Source organism: Mus musculus, chromosome 3 (genome assembly GCF_000001635.26).
Source record: "Mus musculus strain C57BL/6J chromosome 3, GRCm38.p6 C57BL/6J".
Taxonomy (NCBI): domain Eukaryota; kingdom Metazoa; phylum Chordata; class Mammalia; order Rodentia; family Muridae; genus Mus; species Mus musculus.
Genome location: NC_000069.6, coordinates 6,143,745 through 6,169,584, shown reverse-complemented (window position 1 = coordinate 6,169,584; position 25,840 = coordinate 6,143,745). Strand labels below are relative to the sequence as shown.

The 25,840-nt window shown below is 39.0% G+C and overlaps 1 pseudogene; it reads left to right on the top strand.

Annotated features, from left to right (window-relative positions):
* Positions 1,675–4,891, top strand: Gm6162 (predicted gene 6162; annotated as a pseudogene).
* The last annotated feature ends 20,949 nt before the right edge of the window (positions 4,892–25,840 follow it).

The window sequence follows — 25,840 nt, the reverse complement described above, 5'->3', positions numbered from 1 at the left end:
CAATTTGAGCTCTGATAGGCTACCACCATGAAGGGTGTATGTTCTGTTTGTGTCTCTTCTTTTGGGGCATCATAAAATGGACTTTGTGCTTTATTTTACTTGTTCTTTACTACCCAACTCTGAAGAAGGGTATTTTCTTTAGAAAAAAAAAGAATTATAAAGAATGAACAAATAGTTTCAAATGAACCAGCTATGATGTTTATTTCATAGACTTTGGAACATATGCTTAAGGCATAATTTCAAAAGCATACCCTATGGAGACGGACACTCAGATATGGATTCACATGTTCTAATCATGTGGTTCCTTTTTCTTAGTTTTCCAGGTTTTGTGTGCACTTGGTCACATAAGGGGTTAGAATGTTCTTATAGTCCCACTGCTCTGCACTAGTGTTCCCCTGATATTAAAATAAACCTAGTCTGATAAACTTTAATTATTAAACTGTAATTGTTTTCAGTGCAGTAAAGACTTATGATTTATTTTTCTTTATAAGCAGGAGTATAAACTGTGCATGTAAAAATTATAGTTTAACCCAAATGTTGTAAACTTAAGTTGCTCTTTACGAGGCAGAAATTCAACATGCATAAGTAGAACAGTCTCTGTGCACATGATAAAGATGAAGAACCCTCATAGAAAAAACTACTTTAGACAAATGTATTGCATATATATTTTCTTGATTTAAATTAAAGTTTAACAAGCATTAGAAGTATTTTAAAGTTGGCAGAATTATGTTTCTACAATTTTATGCAAATTTTTCTAAACTTTAAAAAATTAATGGGTATGGTGTTTTGTCTGCATGTAGGTCTGAGAACCATATGTATGCTCAGTGGCTGAAAAATCCAGGAGGGCAACAGATACATAAGAACTAGAATTGCTGAAGGTTAACAGTAATCATGTGGTGCTAGGAAGCTGAACCCGCATCTTCTAAAAGAACAAATAATCTTAACTGTGGAGCTATCTTTGTAGCACTTACCAAGTTAATTTTTCTGCTTAGATGATCAAGAACCAGCGAATATGTAGTCCAGAAAAACCTATCAATAAAATGATGCTTAATAATTTTCTTCTATACTCAGATATGTTTCTTACTCATAATCATCAGAGAAGCTTTCTCTGGCAGCAGATGGGAACAGATGCAGTGACTCATAGCCAGATAGAAAGCATCTAAATCAGATGACCCCTTCAAATCTGCCCCCTCAGAGCTCAAGAAAGAGAAGCTCTGTGGAAAAAGGGAAGCAAGAATGTAAGGGCCAGAAGGGATGACAGACAATGGGAGAACAGTGCTCTTTGAATCAAATATGCAAAGCACTTATGAACACTTTGAGAGTGAAACTGGAAGCAAAGGGCTAAAAAGGGTCTGTATCAGGTTCTCTGTCTATATTATAGTTTTAAGCTTAGTATTTTTATAGAATTCTTAAGTATAAGAACACATGGGTCTCTGACTCTTGTACCTGTTCTTAGGACCCTTCTCTTTCTGTTGGGTTGACTTGTCCAACTTTTAAGCGATAGGTTTTACTTTCTCATATTGTATCTTAGTTTGTGATTGGTTGTTATCTCTTAGAAGTCAGTTCCTGAGTCCGGAGAGCCGCCCAGCCAGCCTCAGCCTCACCTGGTGGTGCACTGTTCCTTAGCCCGACTCCAGCTAGTCCCGGACCTGGCCGCATGGGGCGTGCGGACTCGGATAATTGATCAGAATCAGCAGTGGTGTGTGGAAATATCGGTTTTTGTTCTGGAGAAATAGAGGCCTTCCCTGAAGTTTCCCACGTCTCAATGGACTCCTGAATTTAACAAACTCTACACCCTAAAAGTGGCTATGAAGAGTGGGACTACTGATGCGCCCACAACACAGGAGTCTGAAGGTGGTCCTTCTGCACCTACAGCGCCTAGGGGCCACCAAGAGCTTCCCTGCAGAAGTGGGGATGATTAGTAGTAAAGTGGGGAATGAATTCTCTCATCTGTATGATGATTCACAAAAACAAGAGAAGGACATGAATGGCAACCAGCAAGAACAAGAAAAAAAGTGATGTGAGGAAAATGCACAAAAGCCAGCAGGCTGGCCCCTCATATGTGCAGAACTGTGTCAAAGAAAATCAGGAAATCCTAGGGCGCAGGCAACAGCTAGAGACACCGAGTGATGAGGATAATGACTCTTCCTTAAGTGAGTGTCTGTCTTCTCCCTCATCTAGTCTCCATTTTGGGGGCTCTGATACAGTGACTTCAGATGAGGATAAAGAAGTCTGGGTGAGACATACCCAGCCTGTTCTGAGTGCTAAAAGCAGAAGTCACAGTGCAAGGTCTCACAAGTGGCCTCGAATTGAGGCAGAACCTGTGCCAAATTTATTAATGAAAAGACCTTGTTTGCATGGCAATGCACTAAGGAGAGTCCCATGCAGAAAGAGGCTGATGAAGAGCAGCTCCTCGCAGAGGACACAGAAGCAGGAGAGGATGCTAGTGCAGAGGAAGAAGTGGGAGGCGCTAGCTCAGAGGAAGTATGCTCTTCTCTCCAGCTCCAGTACCTCCAGTGAGAATGACCTCAGTAGTGATTCCTCGTCCAGCTCCTCCACCGATGGAGAAGAGGACCTGTGTGCATCTGCAGTGAGAACCCCAGCAACCCCGCTGCTCCCCCAGGAAGTATTGATGAAGATTTGGGGTGATAAAAGCTTCCTTCCCTCCTCAGGTCACTGCCAATGAAGAAATTAATGCTACCACAACTGACAGTGATGTGGAGATTGTTACCAATCTAGTGGAGAAAGCTATCGGTCTCGTTCAACCCTTGGGCACTCCAAATCTCATTGGAGCCAAGGTTCAAGTTTGCATACAGGACGGCCACAGGAGCCTCGAAACCGCAATAGGATCTCTACTGTTATACAGCCCCTGAGGCAGAATGCAGCAGAAGTTGTGGACCTTACTGTTGATGAAGATGAACCTATTGTAGTACCAACCACTTCTGCTAGAATGGACTCACAAACTACTAGCGCTTCCATTAACAATTCAAATCCATCTACCTCTGAGCAAGCCTCTGATACTACTTCAACTGTGCCCAGTAGCCAGCCTTTCACAGTGTCAGAGACTGAAGCTAATCTTACAAGCAATAGTGCAAATGGTTCTTCTGTGGGCAATGAAGTGAGGAGAACTGGATCTAATGCTGTCCCAGAAAGTGGTCCTCCTGCAATGCCAAGGCTACTTTCTTGCTGCCCCCAGCACTCACCATGTGGAGGGACATCACAGAGTCATCATGCATTAGCACATCCACACTCAAGTTGTTTTCAGCAGCATGTCCACCATTTTCAGCATCACCACCATCACCACCATACTCCCCATACTGCTGTCCTAGTTTCTCCTTCCTTCAGTGACCCTGCTTGACCTGTGGAAAGACCTCAAGTACAGGCGCCTTGTGAAGCAAATAGCAGCTCTGGTTCCAGCTACCATGACCAGCAGGCATTGCCAGTCTATCTGAGCAACAGTGCTCTCAGGACCCATGGAAGTGAGGGTTTCCATGGTTCATCTGCCTTTGACCCCTGCTGCCCTGTCACTTTTTCTCAGCCTGCAGTCATTCGCCATCAGGCTGTTGCTGCCCCAACTCAGCCATTATCAATAGATGGCTATGGCTCCATCATGGTTGCCCAGCCTCAGCCCCAGCCCCCTCCACAGCCTTCTCTTTCGTCATGTCGGCACTACATGCCACCTCCGTATGCTTCCTTGACAAGACCACTGCACCTGCACCATCAAGCCTCAGCTTGCCATCACTCTCATGGAAATGCCCCTCCTCAAACTCAGCCAAGCCCCTGAAGTGGATTATGTGATTCCGCATCCTGTCCATGCTTTCCATTCTCAGATATCTTCTCATGCAACATTTCACCCTGTGGCACCATCGCCGCCAACACATTTAGGCAGTACAGCTGCACCCATCCCTCAGCATCTTCCTCCTGCTCACCAGCCAATTTCACACCATATTCCAGCCCCAGAACCTTCAGCCCAGAGACTGCACCCTCATGAAGTGATGCAGAGGAAGGAAGTTCAGAGTAGGATGATGATGCAGCATCCAACACGGGCACATGAACAGCCCCTACCCCACCCACATAGGATGCACCCAAACTATGACCATGGGCCTCATATTCATGTGCCTTAAACCATGTCTTCACATCCTTGCCAGGCTCCAGAGAGAACTGCCTGGGAACTGGGAATTGAAGCTGGAGTAACTGCAGCTACGTACACACCTGGTTCTCTGCACCCTCACCACGCCCCACCTTGACTTCATCACTTCTAGTTAGGAGCACTTCCTTTAATGGTTCCTGACATGGCAGGCTATCCTCACATCCATTATATTTCTTCAGGATTGGATGGAGCATCATTCAGAGGTCTTTTTAGTGGCAATTTTGAGGAATTGATTCATCTGGAAGAAAGATTAGGAAATGTCAATCGTGGAGCCTCCCAGGGAAAATTGAAAGATGCACATATCCACATAAATATAAAAAAGAGGAAAATTCACTGCAAACAAGATAGGGAAGAAGGGACTGAGGAAGACACAGAGGAAAAATATACTATCTATTTGTCTATTTTAGAGGAAGGTGAAGATGTGAGGCGCCTTCCATGTGTGCAACTTTTCCACCAAGTGTGTGTTGTTCAGTGGCTGATCACCAATAAAAAGTGCCCCATATGCAGAGTGGACATCAAGGCCCAGCTGCCAAGTGAAAGTTGACATTGTGTTTCAGAATTCTTGATATCACTCTCATTCCCATCCTTCCTGGTACTGCAGACAACCAAAGATGGTATGACTTACCTGTGCAGATCTGGAAGTCTTGAACTAGGAGTGCTGACCCTGCTACTTAGTACAGCTACTGGTAGACCTACAACTTATGTACACAGTTGATTTTAATGTATTTTTAAAAGATTTTTTGTTGTTTTTTCCCTAGATTTGACATTACTTCCTGTATCATTTTACTGTATTTTTACATGATTCCTTGTATTGCATTGGGAATACACATGTGACGTTGCAGAGTGGCACTGACTACTGCTGGCCACCACACATAAGTTTGGACAAACAACCAATGTGTACATATGCAGTAAAGCTTTTTACAAAGACACTGCCTGGCCCGGGCATGATAATGAGGCTTTGAGAGTATAACCACTCAGATGTGAGGCATGCAAATGAGGTATGTTAATGAGGTTCTATGAAGTACAGAGAGAGAGTAGCCAATCAGATGAGGAGCATGCAAATGAGGCTTCGTGCATAACCAATCCGGGTGTGAGACACGCCTCTCCTAGGCCTATATAAGCAGCACCAGTTCTGGGCTCGGGGTCTTTTCGCCTCTACAATCAAGCTCTCCCAATAAACGTGTGCAGAAGGATCCTGTTGCAGCGTCATTCTTCCTGGCCAGTCGAGCGTGCGCAAGAAGTGGTGCCGAAAACCCAGGACAAGAAACATCTTCAGGCACGAGCGAAAACCCCCTGCTACAGGGAGGATTCAGAACTGCATCACAGGGAAGGAGCAGTTAATAGAGGTTCCCGCAAAACAGACTGCTGTGAAGGATCCGGAGTGGATTCAGAACTCTTCAGCTGAGGAATGGTGGTACCGGTAAGTAGAAAGAAATTAATGTGAGAGGCATGCTCTCCTACGAAATAGATCCAATAATTGTTGCTGGGGTTGCTATCTTTCTTGCCTTGATCTTATATCATGGCTTTAATTGTCAACTCCCAAAATGTAAAGATACAAAAAATAGTACAAAAAATAATAAAAAGCAGAAAATTAAGTCAATTTACCCTTCTCTCAAGGACTCTGAGTCATTAGAATTGTCTAGCTCAGAGGATTCCAAATTATCAACAGGAGAGGAGGAAGATTTGAAGGAGGCTGCTGCGGAGTATGAGGCAGAAAGATCTGGTCCAATAGGGAGGAGTTTCAGTGCTCCCCCACCTACTCCGCCTTATGCAGATAAGAAAGCAATTGGCAATGGTCACTCTTTTTGCACTCCTAAAGGGTTGCAAAAAATATGTCAGGCTTTTCCTGTTTTTCAGGATCATGCTCAACAGCAATATTATGAGCCAATATCGCATAAACAAGTAAAAGAGCTAGCAGAGTCAGTAAGGACTTATGGAGTTAATGCCTCATTTACTCAGTCCCAAATTGATAGATTGGCTCACAATGCCATGACTCCTTTTGAATGGATGAGTATGGTAAAGATATGTCTTACGATTGGACAGTATCTAGATTGAAAGTCTATATGGCATGATCTGTGTTTGAGTCAGGCCTGTGCTAATGCTACTGCAGGGCAACAAGCATGGAGCTTTGAAATGCTTACAGGTCAGGGTATATGGACAAACAATCAATTAGGATACCCAGTGCAGGTCTATGATCAAATTAATCAGGCAGCAGTGAAAGCTTGGAAAGCATTGCCTAATCAAGGAGAGGTATCTGGTAACTTGACAAAAATTATTCAGGGAATTAATGAGCTGTTCTCTGAATTTGTGGCTCGCATGATGGAAGCAGCAGGACGTATATTTGGTGATTCTGAGGCCGCAATGCCATTAATTGAACAATTAGTTTATGAGCAATGTACCAAAGAATGCAGAAATGCTATCACACCATGGAAAGGGAAAGGGCTACAAGCATGAATGAAAGCCTGTAGAGAAATAGGAGGCCCTCTTTCAAATGCAGGGCTGGCTGCCGCAGTTTTGATGGCACAAACAAAGGAAATAACCTGCTATAATTGTGGACAAACAGGTCATATGCAAAAGCAGTGTACAAAGGGTAGAAAGAGTAGGTTTGAAAAGACAGAACCAGGTACTTGCCCAAAATGTGGGAAAGGAAGACATTGGGCAAATGAATGTAGATCAGAGATATAAAAGGAAGGCCAATACTTCAGTTTAAAGTGCAACAGCCAAAAAACGGAGTGAGGGGCCCCCGTCCCCAGGGCCCCCAAATGTATGGGGCATTTCAGACCACAGTGTCCATGAGGCCACCCAGAGACCGAGGAGAGCCACTCCGGGTTCAGCAGGATTGGACAACTGTGCCACCTCCAGAGTAATTCTTACACCTCAAATGGGGTGCCAACCTATTTCATCAGACTTTAGAGGTCCCTTACCAAAGGATACAGTTGGCCTACTGTTGGGTAAGTCCTCTTCTGCTTTGAAAGGATTGATGATACATCCCAGAGTTATAGACTCAGATTATGAGGGACAAGTTAAGATTATGTGTTCTGCACCCCGAGGTATTGTAGCCATTTCTCCTGGAGATCGCATTGCTCAATTACTGATTCTTCCTAGTTTGCATAACATGTTCCCTAGTAGCCAGGATTCCCGAGGAGATAAGGGACTCGGTTCTACAGGAACTAATGTGGCCTACATATCTTTAGATTTGGATAATCGTCCCACTTTACAATTACAAATAGAAGGAAAAACCTTTCAAGGTATAATGGATACAGGAGCAGATAAAAGCATTATATCCGGTAATTGGTGGCCTGCTTCTTGGCCTGTTAATCAATCGTCACATAGCTTACAAGGATTAGGATATGAGGCTACCCCAACTATAAGTGCAAAATCCTTACAATGGAAAGATAAAGAAGGAAGGACAGGGCTTTTTCAACCTTATGTACCCCCTTTACCTGTAAACTTATGGGGAAGAGATGTGTGGTCAGCCATGAACTTTATATTGACTAATGATTACTCTCAGAAAAGCAAGGAAATTATGAAAGGAATGGGATATATACCTGGACTAGGTCTTGAAAAAAACTTACAAGGTAGAATTTCACCAGTTAAAGCCACAGAAAAAGTAGATAAGAAAGGGCTGAGTTTTTTCTAGGGGCCGCTGAGGAGCCTTTGCCCATTCCGTGGCATACGGAGGACACGGTGTGGGTGCCTCAGTGGCCTTTACCCTCTGAGAAGTTAAAAGCAGCTAAAGAATTAGTACAAGAACAATTAGACCTGGGACATGTGGAACCCACTCAATCACCTTGGAACACCCCTATTTTTGTTGTAAAGAAGAAGTCAGGTAAATGGAGATTGTTACATGACCTAAGAGCCATTAATGCACAAATGCAAGTTATGGGTCCTGTACAAAGAGGACTCCCCCTACTCTCAGCTCTACCTAAGGATTGGAGAATTATAGGAGTAGATATTAAGGATTGTTTCTTTCTCATTCCATTAAATAAGAAAGATAAACCTAGATTTGCATTTACCTTGCCTTCTATTAATCATATGGAGCCTGATAAAAGGTACCAATGGCGGGTGTTACCCCAAGGAATGGCAAATAGCCCTACAATATGTCAATTATATGTAGGAAAAGCTTTGCAACCGGTTAGGGATGGTTTCCCCTCCTTAAAAGTTTGCCATTATATGGACGATATAGTGATTTGTGGACCTGAAGAAGAAAGTATACAGGAAGCTTATGGCTTGCTTAATGAAACTTTAAAAAATGAAATTTAAAAAAATGGCTTGATTATTGCACCAGAAAAAGTACAGCAGTCTAATGTTAGTCATTTTTTAGGAGCCACTGTTACTTTACAATGTGTCACCCCACAAAAGATTAGTATAAGAAAAGATCATCTAAAGACATTAAATGATTTTCAAAAATTATTAGGAGATATAAATTGGATTAGACCTTATTTAAGGATCCCTACTTCGGAATTAAAACCTTTATTTCAAATTTTAGAAGGAGAATCACATATTACCTCATTGAGACAATTAACACCTGAGGCTTCTGATGTTCTTAGGAAGGTGGAAAGAGCTATCCAAAAAGCACAGTTAAATCGTATAAATGAGCAAGAAACTTTGTACCTGTGTATATTAAGAACCATAAATTTGCCAACTGCTGTGTTATGGCAAGATGGTCCTTTAGTATGGACACATCCACATATATCCCCTAATAAGACTATAGAGCATTATCCCACCATGGTAGCAAACATGGCACACAAAGGGATAAAAACTTCAATTACTCACTTTGGGAAAATGCCTGATAGCATAATTGTCCCTTATACTGCCGCACAAATGCAAATATTGTGTGCTACTATAGATGAATGGGCCATTCTTAGATGCAGTTATTCTGGTTTAATTGATAATCATTATCCTAAACATCCGTTATTACATTTTATGTTATTACATCCAGTAATATTTCCAAAGGTAATGGCTAATACCCCTATAAAGGGAGCCATTGATATTTATACAGATGGATCAAAAACAGGAATTGGAAGTTATGTAATCAATGAAAAGCCTGTCAGGTTGCAATTTACACCAGGAGCCCCTCAATTGGTAGAATGTTTGGTGGTTTTAGAAGTTTTAAAAAGATTTCCTATGCCCATAAATATTATCTCTAATTCTGTTTATGTAGTTAATGCGATTCTAGCATATTAGAGACTGCCGGAAATTTTAAGCAGTCTAGACCAGTATCTGAAATTTTGAGGAAAATACAAAATTGTATTTTGATGCGTGAGCATCCCTTTTATAGTCAACATATTAGAGCACATACATCATTACCTGGACCTATGGTTAAGGGAAATGCAATTGCTGATTCAGCCACCAGAGACATGGTTTTCCTATCACAAAGTTCTATAGAAAGTGCTAAGAGTTTTCGTCAGCTTTATCATGTCCCTGCTTCTACATTACGACAAAAGTTTAAGCTCACACGAACAGAAGCCCGAGATATTGTCCTACAGTGTGGTAAATGTGTAGAATTTATTAATGCACCTTCCGTGGGTGTTAATCCTCGCGGATTGCGACCCCTAGATGTTTGGCAAATGGACGTCACGCATATCCCATCTTTTGGGAAATTACAATATGTACATGTATCCATTGATACCAGTTCTGGTGTCCTACATGCCTCTCCCTTGACAGGGGAAAAAGCAGTTCATGTCATATCTCACTGCTTAGAGGCTTAGGCTGCATGGGGCAAGCCACTAGTGTTAAAGACAGATAATGGTCCTGCATATACTTCTTCTAAATTTAGCCAATTTTGCAAACAAATGCAAGTAAAACATATTACTGGATTGCCCTATAATCCACAGGGCCAAGGCATCATTGAGAGAGCCCACCGCACTCTGAAACAATATTTGCAAATACGGAAAGGGGGAATAGAGGCTATGACGCCAAAGATGGCTCTATCCCTTACAATATTTACTCTTAATTTTTTAAAATTGGATGATGCTGGAAGATCACCAGCTGAAAGGCACGGACAATGGCCTCAATCGCCCAATGAAATGGTCAAATGGAAAAATGTCCTTGATAATAAATGGTATGGCCCAGATCCTATCTTAATCAGATCCTGGGGAGCTATTTGTGTTTTTCCACAGGGTGAAGAAAATCCACTCTGGGTCCCGACGCGACTGACAAGGACCGTGAAAGAGCAAGATGAACCCCAAGATGATTCTCCTGCTCCTGATGATTGAAACCAGGATAAGTATACCTTCATGGGCCATAGTAAGATCATGGCCAGTACCTTTACCAGTACATTCCAATTCTTCTACCTAGCCTTTGTTTTTTGCAAAGGAATGTTTTTTGGATGTGCCTTATGCACGACAAGCTCCTCAAGAGCCACGGGTGTATAAGAGTACTAGTATTCATTTAAATTATACATTATGCTTTGTGCATAATGTGGATAAACCTTTTACACCCTGTATATTTTTTAAGAAAAAGATTATCTCTAATTGGGCAGATCAAATTAATACTGCTGACACTATAAGTCAGATAGCAGAAAAAACGTCGGAGGCATTGCTTACCCTGCAAAGGGTGGATTCTCATATTGCCTCAGGGTTAATGTTAGTGAATCAGAGTGGATATTTTACAACATGACATGGAACAGATGATGGATGTCATACAAATGAGTTGTGTGGCATCCACTTTGCATGTGTGCATCACTCCCAATAGGTACATTAATAATTCTTTTATTAAAAGTACAGACCTATCGAATTACCTGAAGGGGAACTGGTCGCAGGAGCTGGAAAGGTTGCAGACAAGGCTGCAGATACAGATCCTGAACCTTAATGGGACCAGAGTGGAACCAGTGACCCTCGGAGACTTTACCTCTTGGCTTACCTCTGCTTTTTCTTACTTTAAGGAATGGGTGGGAGTGATTTTGTTTGGTGCTGCCATATGCTGTGGACTGGTGTTCATGCTCTGGTTGGTATGCAAATTCAGAACCCAACAAAAACGTGACAAGGTGATTATAACTCAGGCACTTTTAGCTATTGAAAACGGCTCTTCCCCTGAAATTTGGTTATCTATGCTCAAGAATTAGTCAGCATCTGAGTTCTCTGCTCTTGCACTCCATGGCACTGAGATGAGAGAGACTCAACAATCATTGATCAGCCCTTGCACATCACTGAGGGTTCCTCATTGCAAGCGATAGAGTGATCATAATTTCACCACTAATTCATTTTTTTGGCTGGCCTCTTTTGCAGAGTTCGCCCTAGGTCATTTAGCAGTTAATGTCACAAAGCACTGCGGTATCCAGAGATGGGCAACTTTCCTCGTGCACATTCCAACCTAAGACTTGGGGCCCGGTGGCGATAGGGTTACCTATGATGGGTAAGGCTGTGACATTAGAGGAACGACCTAAAACAGGAGCCACGGAGGATGGGCATAATTGCACAGGCCTAGTCCAGCCTCATTTTATTAAAACAAAAAGTGGGAGATGTGGGAAGCCCCATGTGCAGTTGCAGAGTGGCACTGACTACTGCTGGCCACCACACATAAGTTTGGACAAACAACCAATGTGTACATATGCAGTAAAGCTTTTTACAAAGACACTGCCTGGCCCAGGCATGATAATGAGGCTTTGAGAGTATAACCAATCAGATGTGAGACATGCAAATGAGGTATGTTAATGAGGTTCTATGAGGAACAGAGAGAGAGTAGCCAATCAGATGAGGAACATGCAAATGAGGCTTCGTGCATAACCAATCCGGGTGTGAGACACGCCTCTCCTAGGCCTATATAAGCAGCACCAGTTCTGGGCTCGGGGTCTTTTCGCCTCTACAATCAAACTCTCCCAATAAACGTGTGCAGAAGGATCCTGTTGCAGCGTCGTTCTTCCTGGCCAGTCGAGCGCGCGCAAGATTGCATTTCTTTGCACATATTATGGGCTTGTGACCCTAAACTTGCAGGGAAGATTAGCTGCTTTAGTAAGTAGTATTTTGTGGTCTTTTTGTTTTGTTTTGTTTTGGGGGTTTTGTTTTTTTTTTGTTTTGTTTTGTTTTGTTTTTGTTTTACATAGTAGCTTGAAAATTATGAATTTTTTTTATCCATTACTAACCTTTAATTTAATCAATCATGCACTTTAGTTAAATGTATAAAGATTTTCTAGGAAATGATATTGTATATTAAGACATTCCTTAATTAAATTAGGACAAAATGGCTGCTGTATATTTACAATATGGAGTTCTGAGTTAAGTACTGCCCTTAATACTGGGAACAGAATGTATGTAACCCATGTCAATCAGATGCAGGTGGTACCCACACGACCAGAGTTATCAATAGGAATTTTCTTGGTGTTCCTTTCATCCAGCACAGTGCAAGATAGAGTTGCTGTTGATGCCGTATGTTTAGACTGCTGTTCTGACCCTATTTATCTTTCTCTCTGCCATTTGGAACTTTATTCCCTAACCAGGTTTTGCTGCTGTAAAACAGTGTTGATGAACACTAAATATCAATCTGAGATAGGTGGATTGTATATACTTGCAGATCAAAAACATAGGGAAATTGAAAAGACATGTAGAATTTTGTTAGGTCTTCTGCTAAGCATGAATGAGATATCTGCTTACATTAATTTTTATAAAGTCATTCAGTCAGAATTTAGGATTCAGTCATTGGCAGGTTCTATGCATTCGTAGAACTTCTAAGGTTCCCAGGATCACTTTTAGGGATTTTTTTTATATAGTTTAAATAAAGTCAGCTGGATCTACATGTCTCTTGTTTTATTTCTCTTTAAACTTGAGAACAATAAATCTGCAGATACTGTGAGGCACAGATTATATTGTCAAGTTACTGTTGCTATGGTTATAGACACCCACTTCAGACATTACCAAGAGTCGATCACTGACTTAAAAATTTTAATTTCTATAGTTAAGATTTACCACATAATATAGAGTGAAAGTTAACATACTAACATTTCTCCTTTGGAGGGAGTTTTAATCCACCTCATGATGCATATTAGCAAGATACTTTCATATACAGGATAGCCTAATCTTATTTATTTAAATATGCTTAATATGCCCAAGATTGCAAATACATCCAGCCAGTAATACCACTGTCTGTATGTGGAAGACATGTTCCCATGGATCATATGTGAAGATGTCAATAAGCTTGCATTAAGCCACTTGCTTTGTAAGTGGATTGATTAATAAATAACTTATATTTCTAAAAAAAAAAAAAAGTTGGTTCCTTTCTAATAAAAGATAGAAAGGGAGTGGATCCACAGTGGAGGGGAGATGGGGAGAAACTGTAAGACTCTGATGAGCCTCAACTACCAGGGACCCCCTGAGTGAACCATGCAGAGTGGGGGATTGAAGTACAAGAAAGAGGAATTTATTGTTCCAGCATGCTGGGGTCATCCTGCACACAAAGGAGAGGCAATGGCCTCTGGTGGCTCATTTGGCAAGTTTTTACACAGTTTCCAGGGGCAGAAAAGAGCATCAGCAACTAGACACAGTATGATTGGTGGAACAGTGTGCCCTTTAAGCCCTTTAAACTGATTGGCCTTTCGGGACTTAGGTAGTAGGGTGGCCTTTGATCAGTCACCCTGAGAATCAGGCTCTCCCTTCCTGAGGGGAGGGGTGCCTATGTGCTCCATGACCTCTCTCTTCCGGGGAGGGGGGGTGTCTATGTGCTCTGGGGCATGGTGGAATTTTCCAAAGGCCCTGAGCTGACCTCTTCACATCTAGGAGAAGAAGAGGGAGGGGAAATTGTAATCAGGATATATTATATAAAAAAAAATCTATTTTCAATAAATGGAAAAAATGAAAAATCTAGAATATTAAAACATTATGTAATATATAAAAATCATTGTATTGCTGCAGTCACTTCACATATACATGCTATACATAATTTTCATTGTTCCATTTATGAACTACTAAACATTAATATCATTCTAAATTATTAATCTTCCATCTATTTTCTCACTTTAATCTTTTAGTATATCATTAAAAAGAACTTTTGACTCTTGTTTCATAAGAAACTTCATTTAGGTTTTTAAACTAACAATTTATATGTAAAAATGATAATCAAATAAGAAAAAGGTAATCTGTATGTACATATATAAGGGAGAAATTATAATTTATTACCATATGTCTGATGATAATACAACAAAGTAATAATGGTCCAGGAACCATTGTTAGGCATTTTAGTTATAGACTCTGTGAAAATTGTACTTCTGAATCTTTATAATAATATCAATGTCTAATATACATAATATACATTGGATGTGTTTTCAAATTTGTGAGCTTGATTAGACCTTAACCATAGATATTCAAAGTATCTCTCCAAATAATTTTATTTATTAAAATATGCAAACTATTATGAAATTACTACTATGTAAACAGTGTGAGATATAAACAAATGTTTAAAAAACAATAGGATAAATGTGATCATTAATGCAGAACACTTTATTGGTTTTGTGTCTTTACTAGATCACAGGCCTACTGGGTCTATTTCTTAATGTGTGCTCACAACTTACGCTTAGGCTCTAACTTGTCTGCCAAGACACTTGTCTATATGTTCTTGGGCTCACTTGAGCACACAGATACAACACTTGTCTAACTTACATAAAACACTTAGTCCAATTGATAGCACTCTCACATCAATAAATAATAACATAAATAAACATACAAATATTTACATTTTAAAAACTGAACATGGTTCATGGTTTCTTTATTGTGAACCATGTATTCCATCCTGTACAAGTTTTTCTTTATTTCTAAAATGTCTGTGATATCTTTTACTCATATTTGATCATTATGACCTTATGTAACTAAACATACTTCTTTAAATATAGATCCTTCTGTCACTCAAAGATATTCTGTAAATCAGCCAGGATATCATTTTGTGATTTAATCCAAACAGCCAGTTCTGAAGCACATGGGATAACGGGCCTGACCTGGGGGTGCAGTGATTTTTACTTATCTAATAAAAAGAAATTACTACAAGGTATAAGACTAACCATCTTTCAGATACTTTGCCTATAGGCTACTGTTTATTCCCAAGTTATTCACCCCTGTCAGTTTCCTGCTGAGAGACCAAATCTTTTATGTTCAGACTCCATTTTAGAGAACATGATCTAAGTTTTAACTCTGGTAAACTAACAGGCTGGTTCCATAGCATTAATTTCTAATTTTCCCCCAACAAAACTTGAGCCTAGTCTCTAGGCTAATCCTCCAAAAGGCCAGGTTCCCCTAACAAACCTAAACCCCCAGCTTTCAAGCCTAATGACCAACATTATAGAGGGGAGCAGAAATTAAGTTTATGATATGACTCCCAGCACCAGCCAGTTATGTTTAAGGCCACGGTAGCTTTCCAATTAGATACTTGCACACTTTCCCCACCCCCTGCTTGATGCTTACTATAAAACATTTCCCTGATAGATATCCGGGGCTCATCATCATCAAAACCATCCTTCATGGCTGCCAAGGGACAGGTACTGACTCAAATAGAATAAATACCCTACTGTAAATTGCATCAGATTGGGTCCTGTCTGTTTTCTTAGGGGATCACTAACATTTCCCTCGTACTATACTAGAGGGAAGACATATCTCTTTATCCCTCAAACTTCTACATTAGATGAACTTGTCTTCTTTTCATTTTTCTTAATGATAAAAATTATTTATTTAACTAAATTGACTACACATACTTATTATGTGTAATACCACAGTAAAGTACTTTTACATCATAAAATCACTAAACCAAGCTCACTGTACACATTGCTCACATACTCTGTGATAGAAACACTGAAAAGCAACCTTCTAGAAACTGTTAACATCAAAGCACATGTTTAACAACCACAACTAACAGGTTTTATACACTAAAGCAGTTATTCACAGTGAAGTCTTTTACACGGTAACAAAAATTAGTTTTAAAATATTTGAGTAAAATAGACATTTTAGTCTTTCATAACTTTGAAACAACAAAATATTATGTGTATGGAATAGGAGGTAGCTTTCAAAACAACACAATTTTTACAGAAAAGTGTATAATGTAATAGAAAAGCATAGCTAAAATGTACTTTCTTATACAAAACAGGATAAAATTCGTATAAGTACCATCAGTAAACAGGTGCATTGGAAACAATTAGTAGTTTCAAAAGAGGAAGCATTTTTCTCTAAGTCAATCTAATGATTGTATTTCAGAAACTTAAACACTACTCTGTGTTTACACTTTTATTTATGCTTGAATGATAAAAGTAATATGTATACTTGCATTCAGCCAAGTTAAAGGCATTTAACATTGTCTCATATGCAACTCTTATTCTCTGTACTGTTAAATGTGTAACTCCTTTAAGTAAGTGGTATTTCAGGTCATAAAACGCAGAGTTGGCTGGTTAGAACCAGCTTGACTGAAATTAATGGGTTTTGAGCTATCATATTTTAGAATATATTTAATTTATTTAATTTAATTTTAAATTGAGTTCACTTTTCAACAAAATTCTTATGAGCACACTTAATTAGTTAAGGTTCAAATTTTCTGGTGGATTCTAATTTGATGAGGGATTTCTTCTGGTCTCTTGATTGGAATATTTGACTTTTTCAAAATCACAATTTCATAATCCAAGACTAAAGCTGGTAGCCAGCTAGACATATACATTACAAAAATGGAATACAAAACCAAGAATACAAATACAGGTTAGTGTTTAAAAATAAATTTAGAAAGTTTAACTACACAACTGTTACTATTTTTTTCTGATGTCACTGAAAAATTCATTAAGATACATGGTATTCAACTGAATGAAAATTTGTACAACATCAAGTCTCACATCCTCAGGACATCCAGTGTGCCTGGATGAACACTGTAAAAAGCTAGATTCACAATTCCTTTTCAAAGAACAAAGAAAAATATCTTCAAAATTTTGATTTTATTAGAAAATTTAATAAAAATATATAAATACTTCAAACCACCTTAAATCTGTTTACTATTTTCTTTACAAATATAAATATAAAAGCACTTTACATCAGCATATCATCAGTTTGTATGCCCTCTGAAGACTTCATAGACTAAAGGTGTCCAAGGAGATCTGTTGCACCAAGGACAACAGACCCCACCATCTGAAGACCTCCCATGAGATCTGCTGCTGGAACCAGGGCAACAGATCATTGGTGTTCATGCCCCTCTGAAGATCTCACAGTCTGAAGGTCTTTTAGGAGATCTGCCAAAGCCAGGGCCAAAGGTCTCCCAGGAGATTTGCATCAACCCAGGGACACAGGAAAGAGGCCCAAGTCAAAGACACACAGGACAGTTAACACCAGATACAACCAGATGGTGAGAGACAAGCTCAAGACCATAAGCAACAAAAGCCAATGTAATTTGGAAAGATCATATCCCAGTTCTCCCACCACAGCAAGCCCTGATTGTCCCAATATACATGAAAATCAGGACTATAAGCTAAAATCCTCTCTCATGAAGATAATAGAGTCCTTTAAGAAGGATGTAAGTAACTTACTGAAAGAAATACAGGAAAATATAGGTAAACAGGTAGAAGCCCTTAAAGAGGAAACAAATTCCTAAAAGAAATACAGGAAAACACAACCAAACAGGTGAAGTAATTGAACATAGCAGTCCAAATCCTAGAAATGAAAGTAGAAACAATAAAGAAAATATAAATGGAAAAAATGGAAAAAATGGAAAAAACTAGAAAAGATGTAAGGAGCTACAGATGCAAGCATCAACAACAAAATACAAGAGATAAAAAAGAGAATCTCAGGAGTAGAAGATATTTTTGAAGATATTGACACAACGGTCAAATGAAACACAAAACATGAAAAACTGTTAAGCCAAAACACCCAGGAAATTCAGGACACAATGAAAAGACCAAAAATAAGAATAATAGGAATAAAAGAGAGCAAAGATTCCCAGCTCAAAGGGCATGAAAACATCTTCAACGAAATCATAGAAGAAAACTTCCCTAACCTAAATAAAGTGATAGCCATAAGTGTAAAAGAAGCTTATAGAACACCATGTAGATTAGACCAAAAAATAAAGTTCTCTTGTCACATAATAATCAAAGCATTCAATGCACAGAACAAATAAAGAATATTAAAAGCTGTAAGGGAAAAAGACCAAGTAACATATAAAGGCAAATCTATTAAAATTACACAAGACTTCTCATCAAAGAACATAAAAGCCAGAAGAGAGCTGGGCAGTGGTGGCACATGCCTTTAATCCCAGCACTTGGGAGGTAGAGAGGCAGGTGGATTTCTGAGTTCCCAGCCAGCCTTGTCTACAGAGTGAGTTCCAGGACAGAGTTATACAGAGAAACCCTGTCTCAAAAAACAAAACAAAACAAAACAAAACAAAACAAAACAAAACAAAACAAAACGCCAGAAGACTATCCTGAGCAGATCTAATACAGACCCTAAGAGAACATAATTGCCAGCACAGGCTACTATACCCAACAAGACTTTCAACTACCATAGATGAAGAAACCAAGATATTCCATGACAAAAACAAATTTACACAATATCTTTCCAAAAATCCAGCCCTACAAAGGATAGTAGATGGAAAACTCCAAAACAAGAAGGGAACTACACCCAAGAAAAAGCAAGAAAGTAATCTTTTTTAACAAACTCAAAAGAAGATAGCCACACAAACATAATTGCACCTCTAACAACAACAACAACAGCAACAACAACAATAAAAACCCTGGAAGCAGCAATCACTATTCCTTAATATCTCTTAACATCAATGTACTCAATTCCCCAATCAAAACACATAGACAAACAGACTAGATAGATTATCAGGACCAGAATTTTGCTAAATACAGAAAATGCAACTCATTGACAAAGACAGACACTACCTATGAGCAAATGGCTAGAAGTTTTTTTTGTTTGTTTGTTTTTTTTTTGTTTTTTTTTCCCCAAGCAAATAGGAGCAGCTGTTCTAATATGGAATATAGTCGACTTTCAACTGAAAGTTATCAGAAAAAATAAGGAAGGACACTTCATACTCATCAAAGGGAAATTCTACCAAAAAGAAATCTCAATTCTGACCATTTATGCTCCAAATGAAAGGGCACACACACTCATAAAAGAAACCTTAATAAATCTCAAAGCACACATTACACCTTACACAATAATGTTGGGAAACCTCTCATCACTGGATATATCATGGAAACAGAAACTAAACAGAGACACATTGAAACTAATAGACATTATGAACCAAATGGAATGAACATATATCTATAGGAAATTTCATCCCAGAACAAAAGAATATACACTAGACTTTTCACCAGAGACTATGAAAGCCAGAAGATCCTGGAGAGATGTTATACAGACACTACGAGAACACAAATGCCAGCCCATGCTACTATACCCAGCCAAACTTTCAATTACCATAGATGGATAAACCAAAGTACTCCACAACAAACCCAAATTCACACATTATCTTTCCACAAATCCAGCCCTTCAAAGTATAATAAGAGAAAAAAACACAAGTACAGAAACCACGTCCTAGAAAAACCAAGAAAGTAATCCTTCAACAAACCTAAAAGAAGACAACCACAAGAACAGAATGCCCACTCTAACAAAAATAATAGGAAGCAACAATTACTTTTTCTCAGTATCTCTTAATATCCAAGGACTCAATCTCCCAATAAAAAAACATAGACTAACAGACTGGCTACACAAACAGGACCCAACATTTTGATGCTTACAGGAACCCCATCTCAGGGAAAAAGAAAGACTACCTCAGAATAAAAGGCTGGAAAACAATTTTCCAAGCAAATGGTCTGAAGAAACAAGCTGGAATAGCCATTCAAATATCTAATAAAATCAACTGCCAAACCAAAGTTATCAAAAAAGACAAGGAGGGACACTTCATACACATCAAAGGTAAAATCTTCCAAGAGGAACTCACAATTCTGAATGTCTATGCTCCAAATGCAAGGGCAGCCACATTCATTAAAGAAACTTTAGAAAAGCTCAAAACACACAATGCACCTCACACAATAACAGTGGGAGACTTCAACACACCACTTTCATCAATGGACAGATCGTGGAAACAGAAACTAAACAGGGACAAAGTGAAACTAATAAAAATTATGAAACAAATGGTTCTAACAGATATCTACAGAACATTATATCCTAAAACAAAAGGATATATATTCTTCTTAGCACCTCATGCTACCATCTCCAAAATTGACCATATAATTGGTCACAAAAAAAGCCTCAACAAATACAAAAATATTGAAATTGTCCCATGCATCCTATCAGATCACCATGGACTAAGGCTGATCTTCAATAACAACATAAATAATAGAAAGCCAACATTCACATGGAAACTGAACAACAGTCTTCTCAATGATACGTTTGTCAAGGAAGGAATAAAGAAAGAAATTAAAGACTTTTTAGAGTTTAATGAAATTGAAACCACAACACACCTAAACTTAGGGAACACAATGAAAGCCTTTCTAAGGGGAAAACTCGGAGCTCTGAGTGCCTCAAAAAAGAAACTAGAGAAAGCACACACTAGCAGCCTGCCAACACACCTAGAAGCTCTAGAACAAAAGGGAGCAAATTCATCCTAGAGGAGTATACAGCAGGAAATAATCAAACTCAGGGGCAAAATCAACCAAGTGGAAACAAGAACTATTCAAAAATCAACCAAAGGAGGAGCAGTTTCTTTGATAAAATCAACAAGATAGATCAACCCTCAGCCAGACTCACTAGAGGGCACAGGGACAGAATCCTAATTAACAAAATCAGAAATGAAAAGGGAGACATGACAACAGATCCTGAAGAAATCCAAAACACCATCAGATCCTTCTACAAAAGTGTATACTCAACAAAACTGGAAAACCTGGCTGAAATGGCCAAATTTCTAGACAGATACCAAGTAACAATGTTAAATCAGGATCAGGTTAATGATCTAAACAGTCATATATCCCATAATGAAATAGAAGCAGTCATTAATAGTCTCCCAACCAAAAAAATCCCAGGACCAGATGGGTTTAGTGCAGAGTTCTATCAGACCTTCAAAGAAGATCTAATTCCTGTTCTTCACAAGCTATTCCACAAAATAGAAGCAGAAGGTACTCTACAAATTCATTCTATGAAGACACAATTACTCTGATACCTAAACCACAGAAAGACCCAACAAAAATAGAGATCTTCAGACCAATTTCCCTTATGAATATCGATGCAAAATTCTCAATAAAATTCTCGCTAACCGAATCCAAGAACACATCAAAACAATCATCCATCCTGACCAAGGAGGTTTCATTCCAGGGATGCAGGGATGGTTTAATATACGGAAATCCATCAATGTAATCCAATATATAAACAAACTAAAAGGCAAAAACTACAAGATCATCTCGTTAGATGCGGAGAAAGCTTTGACAAAATCCAACATCCATTCATGATAAAAGACTTGGAAAGATCAGGAATTCAAGGCTCATATCTAAACATGATAAAAGCAATCTACAGCAAAACAGTAGCCAACATTAAAGTAAATGATGAGAAGCTGGAAGCAATCCCACTAAATTCAGGGACTAGACAAGGCTGCCCACTTTCTCCATACCTATTCAACATAGTATTTGAAGTCCTAGCCAGAGCAATTTGACAACAAAATGAGATCAAGGGGATACAAATTGGAAAGGAAGAAGTCAAAATATCACTTTTTGCAGATGATATGATAGTATATATTAGTGACCCTAAGAATTCTACCAGAGAGCCCCTAAACCTGATGAACAGCTTCAGTGAAGTAGCTGGATATAAAATTAACTCAAACAAGTCAATGGTCTTTCTCTACACAAAGAATAAACAGGCTGAGAAAGAAATTAGGGAAACAACACCCTTCACAATAGTTGTCGCATCTGCTCTCGACCAGCAAGAACTACACAACACAGTCGGATTCTTCTCAACAGCCTTTATTGCAGGAATGCCTCGATGCTTCTACGGGGACCTAGGGCGCCCAGGGAGCCCTGCTTATATGCACCCCAGCACAGGAGAAGGCTCCGTAGCCCCCTGGGATCAGTCAGTCTGCTGCCACCCAATTTGCATGTACCTGCTCGGGAGGGGTTGGCGCCAAATTCGAATTGACTCCTATGCAGTGGTGTTGTTTATGACAAGGGCAACTGGAAACCAGCGCCATCTTGGAGTTGGCTTCCCACAAATACAAATAATAAAAAATACCTTGGTGTGACTCTAACTAAGGAAGTGAAAAATCTGTATGATAAGAACTTCAAGTTTCTGAAGAAACAAATTAAAGATCTCAGAAGATGGAAAGATCTCCCATGCTCATGGATTGGCAGGATCAATATAGTAAAAATGCTTATCTTGCTAAAAGCAATTTACAGATTCAATGCAACCCTCATCAAAATTCCAATTCAATTCTTCAACGAATTAGAAAGGGCAATCTGCAAATTCATCTGGAATAACAAAAAACCTAGAATAGCAAAAACTCTTCTCAATGATAAAAGAACCTCTGGTGGAATCACCATGCCTGTCCTAAGGCTGTACTACAGAGCAATTGTGATAAAAACTGCATGGTACTGGTATAGCGACAGACAACCAGACCAACAGAATGGAACTGAAGACCCAGAAATGAACCGACACACCTATGGTCACTTGATCTTTGACAAGGGAGCTAAAACCATCCAGTGGAAAAAAGACAGCATTTTCAACAAATGGTGCTGGCACAACTGGTGGTTTTCATGTAGAAGAATTCGAATTGGTCCATTCCTATCTCCTTGTACTAAGGACAAATCTAAGTGGATCGAGGAACTCCCCATAAAACCAGAGACAGTAAAACTTATAGAGGAGAAAGTGGGGAAAAGCCTCGAAGATATGGTTACAGGGGAAAAAATCCTGAATAGAAAAGCTTGTGCTGTAAGATCAAGAATCAACAAATGGGACCTATTAAAATTGCAAAGCTTCTTAAGGTAAAAGACACCATCAATAAGACAAAAAGGCCACCAACAGATTGGGAAAGAATTTTTACCTATCCTAAATCAGATAGGGGACTAATATCCAATATATATATAAAGAACTGAAGAAGGTGGACTCCAGAAAATCAAATAACCCCATTAAAAAATAAGGCTCAGAGCTAAACAAAAAATTCTCACATGAAGAATACCGAATGGCTGAGAAGCACCTGAAAAAATGTTTAGCATCCTTAATCATCAAGGAAATGCAAATCAAAACGACCCTGAGATTCCACCTCACACCAGTCAGAATGGCTAAGATCAAAAATTCAGGAGACAGCAGATGCTGGCAAGGATTGGAGAAAGAGGAACATTCCCCCATTGTTGGTGGGATTGCAAGCTTGTACAACCACTCTGGAAATCAGTCTTGCAGTTCCTCAGAAAATTGGACATATTACTACCAGAGAATCCGGCAATACCTCTCCTGGGCATATAGTCAGAAGATGTTCCAACTGGTAAGAAGGACACATGCTCCACTATGTTCATAGCAGCCTTATTTATAATAGCCACATGCTGGAACAAACCCAGATGCCCCTCAAAGGAGGAATGGATACAGAAAATGTAGTACATTTACACAATGGAGTACTACTCAGCTATTAAAAACAATGAATTTATGAAATTCCTAGGCACATGGATGGACCTGGAGGGCATCATCCTGAGTTAGGTAACCCAATTGCAAAAGAACTCACATGATATGTACTCACTGATAAGTGGATATTAGCCCAGAAACTTAGAATAACCAAAATACTAGATAGAATTTGCAAAACACATGAATCTCAAGAAGAACGAAGACCAAAGTGTGGACACTTTGCTCCTTCTTAGAATTGGGAAGAAAACACCCATGGAAGTAGTTACAGAGACAAAGTTTGGAGTTGAGATGAAAGGATGGACCATCTAGAGACTGCCATACCCGGGGATCTATCCCATAATCAGCCTCCAAAAGCTGACACCATTGCATATACTAGCAATATTTTGCTGAAAGGACCCTGATATAGCTGTCTCTTGTGAGACTATGCCGGGGCCTAGCAAACACAGAAGTGGATGCTCACAGTCAGCTATTGGATGGATCACAGGGCCCGCAATGGAGGAGCTAGAGAAAGTACTCAAGGAGCTAATGGGGTCTGCAACCCTATAGATGGAACAATATGAACTAACCAGTACCCCCAGAGCTCGTGTCTCTAGCTGCACATGTATCAGAAGATGGCGTAGTCGGCCATCATTGGAAAGAGAGGCCATTGGTCTTGCAAATATTATATGCCTCAGTACAAGGGAATGCCAGGGCCAACAAGTGGGAGTGGCTGGGTAGGGGATTGGGGGGGGGGGTATGGGGTACTTTTGGAATAGCACTGGAAATGTAAATGAAGAAAATACCTAATAAATATAAAATAATGAATTTATATGTAGTATACTACAAACCTGAACACTTATGACAATTCTCTTGTGCAATGCAGAGACAAAGAAAAGAACCATGGTTATCTGGAGAAGGTAAATGGATCTCACAGACTTAGTATCTAGGAAATAATGTAGATTCAAAACATAAATTGGTATACAGTAAATGTAAAGATGACAATCTGTAAGATTGAAATAACAAACAATTGTGGTTCCAAAAGTTGGAGAAAGTTGTAGCTATCTGGGATACTGGAGTTATTCTTCTACTTAGTCTGACTTGTAGTTTCAAAGTTTATACACAGGTTAAGCTCTGATGATGTGAAATGCTTGGTCCTAGAAGTAGTATAGATTTCTCTATGATGAAACACTTGTGTATACATTGTAGATATATCTTTGGATATAAACAATTCTGAGCAAAGAATTAATTTAGAATATATATATATATACATATTCTAAGTTACATATAAATAAATATATGCGTTTATTCTTGCAATGTTTTTAGTTTATCTACAATTTAAATGAATATTTCTATTTATTATTATATCAGTAATACTCAGAAATGCTTTTTATTTAGAAATCCACCAGATGTTAGATATAATAAAGATGTACATATGAAATATAATGCCCTTGGATATAGCACAGTGACAGTAGCCATAAAGCTATGAATTTTATTTCCAGAACTGGGTAAAAAGCATTGTAATGAACTATACACTTAGGGTTTGCATCCCAAATTCTCTCCTGTTGGTGTATATCTATTCTACAAAAAGTTAAAATTGTTCTCGAGAATAAATCATTCAGTGCAACCTCAAGTACATATCAATAGATAATAGATAATATGTATTTAGTATTATATTTTAAAAGATAATTTTAAATAAATGAGAGTCTCTACAATGGATACTTAAAATATATTTGTGGACCAAAAAGCCCACAGTTCAGTGTATTTCTATGATAATATTTTCTATGATGCTACACATGTAAAAAATATACTGTGATTATTTGACATTATGTCCATGGGCAGCAGAGAGATAAACCAATAATTAATGAAATATTGAACCAGCTTTGAAAAACTACTTGCCGAAATTTAGACAGTAAATTGGAAACGAGAGATTCCTCAAAGAGAACCGGTGTGTGTGTGTGTGTTGGGGTATTGATTAAGAGGCTGTACAGTGGAAATTTTGATGAGAAGATTAATAGGAATTTATTCAACAGGATTAGGAAGAAAGGAAAGACTCAAAAATATCCCAGCTGCAGATCAATTGGAACTGTTCCTCCATCTGAAGGAGAGAAAGTACGAGGTAATGTATATTTATGAAGTATGTATGCTTTTTATGCCCAGAACTATGCCAGGT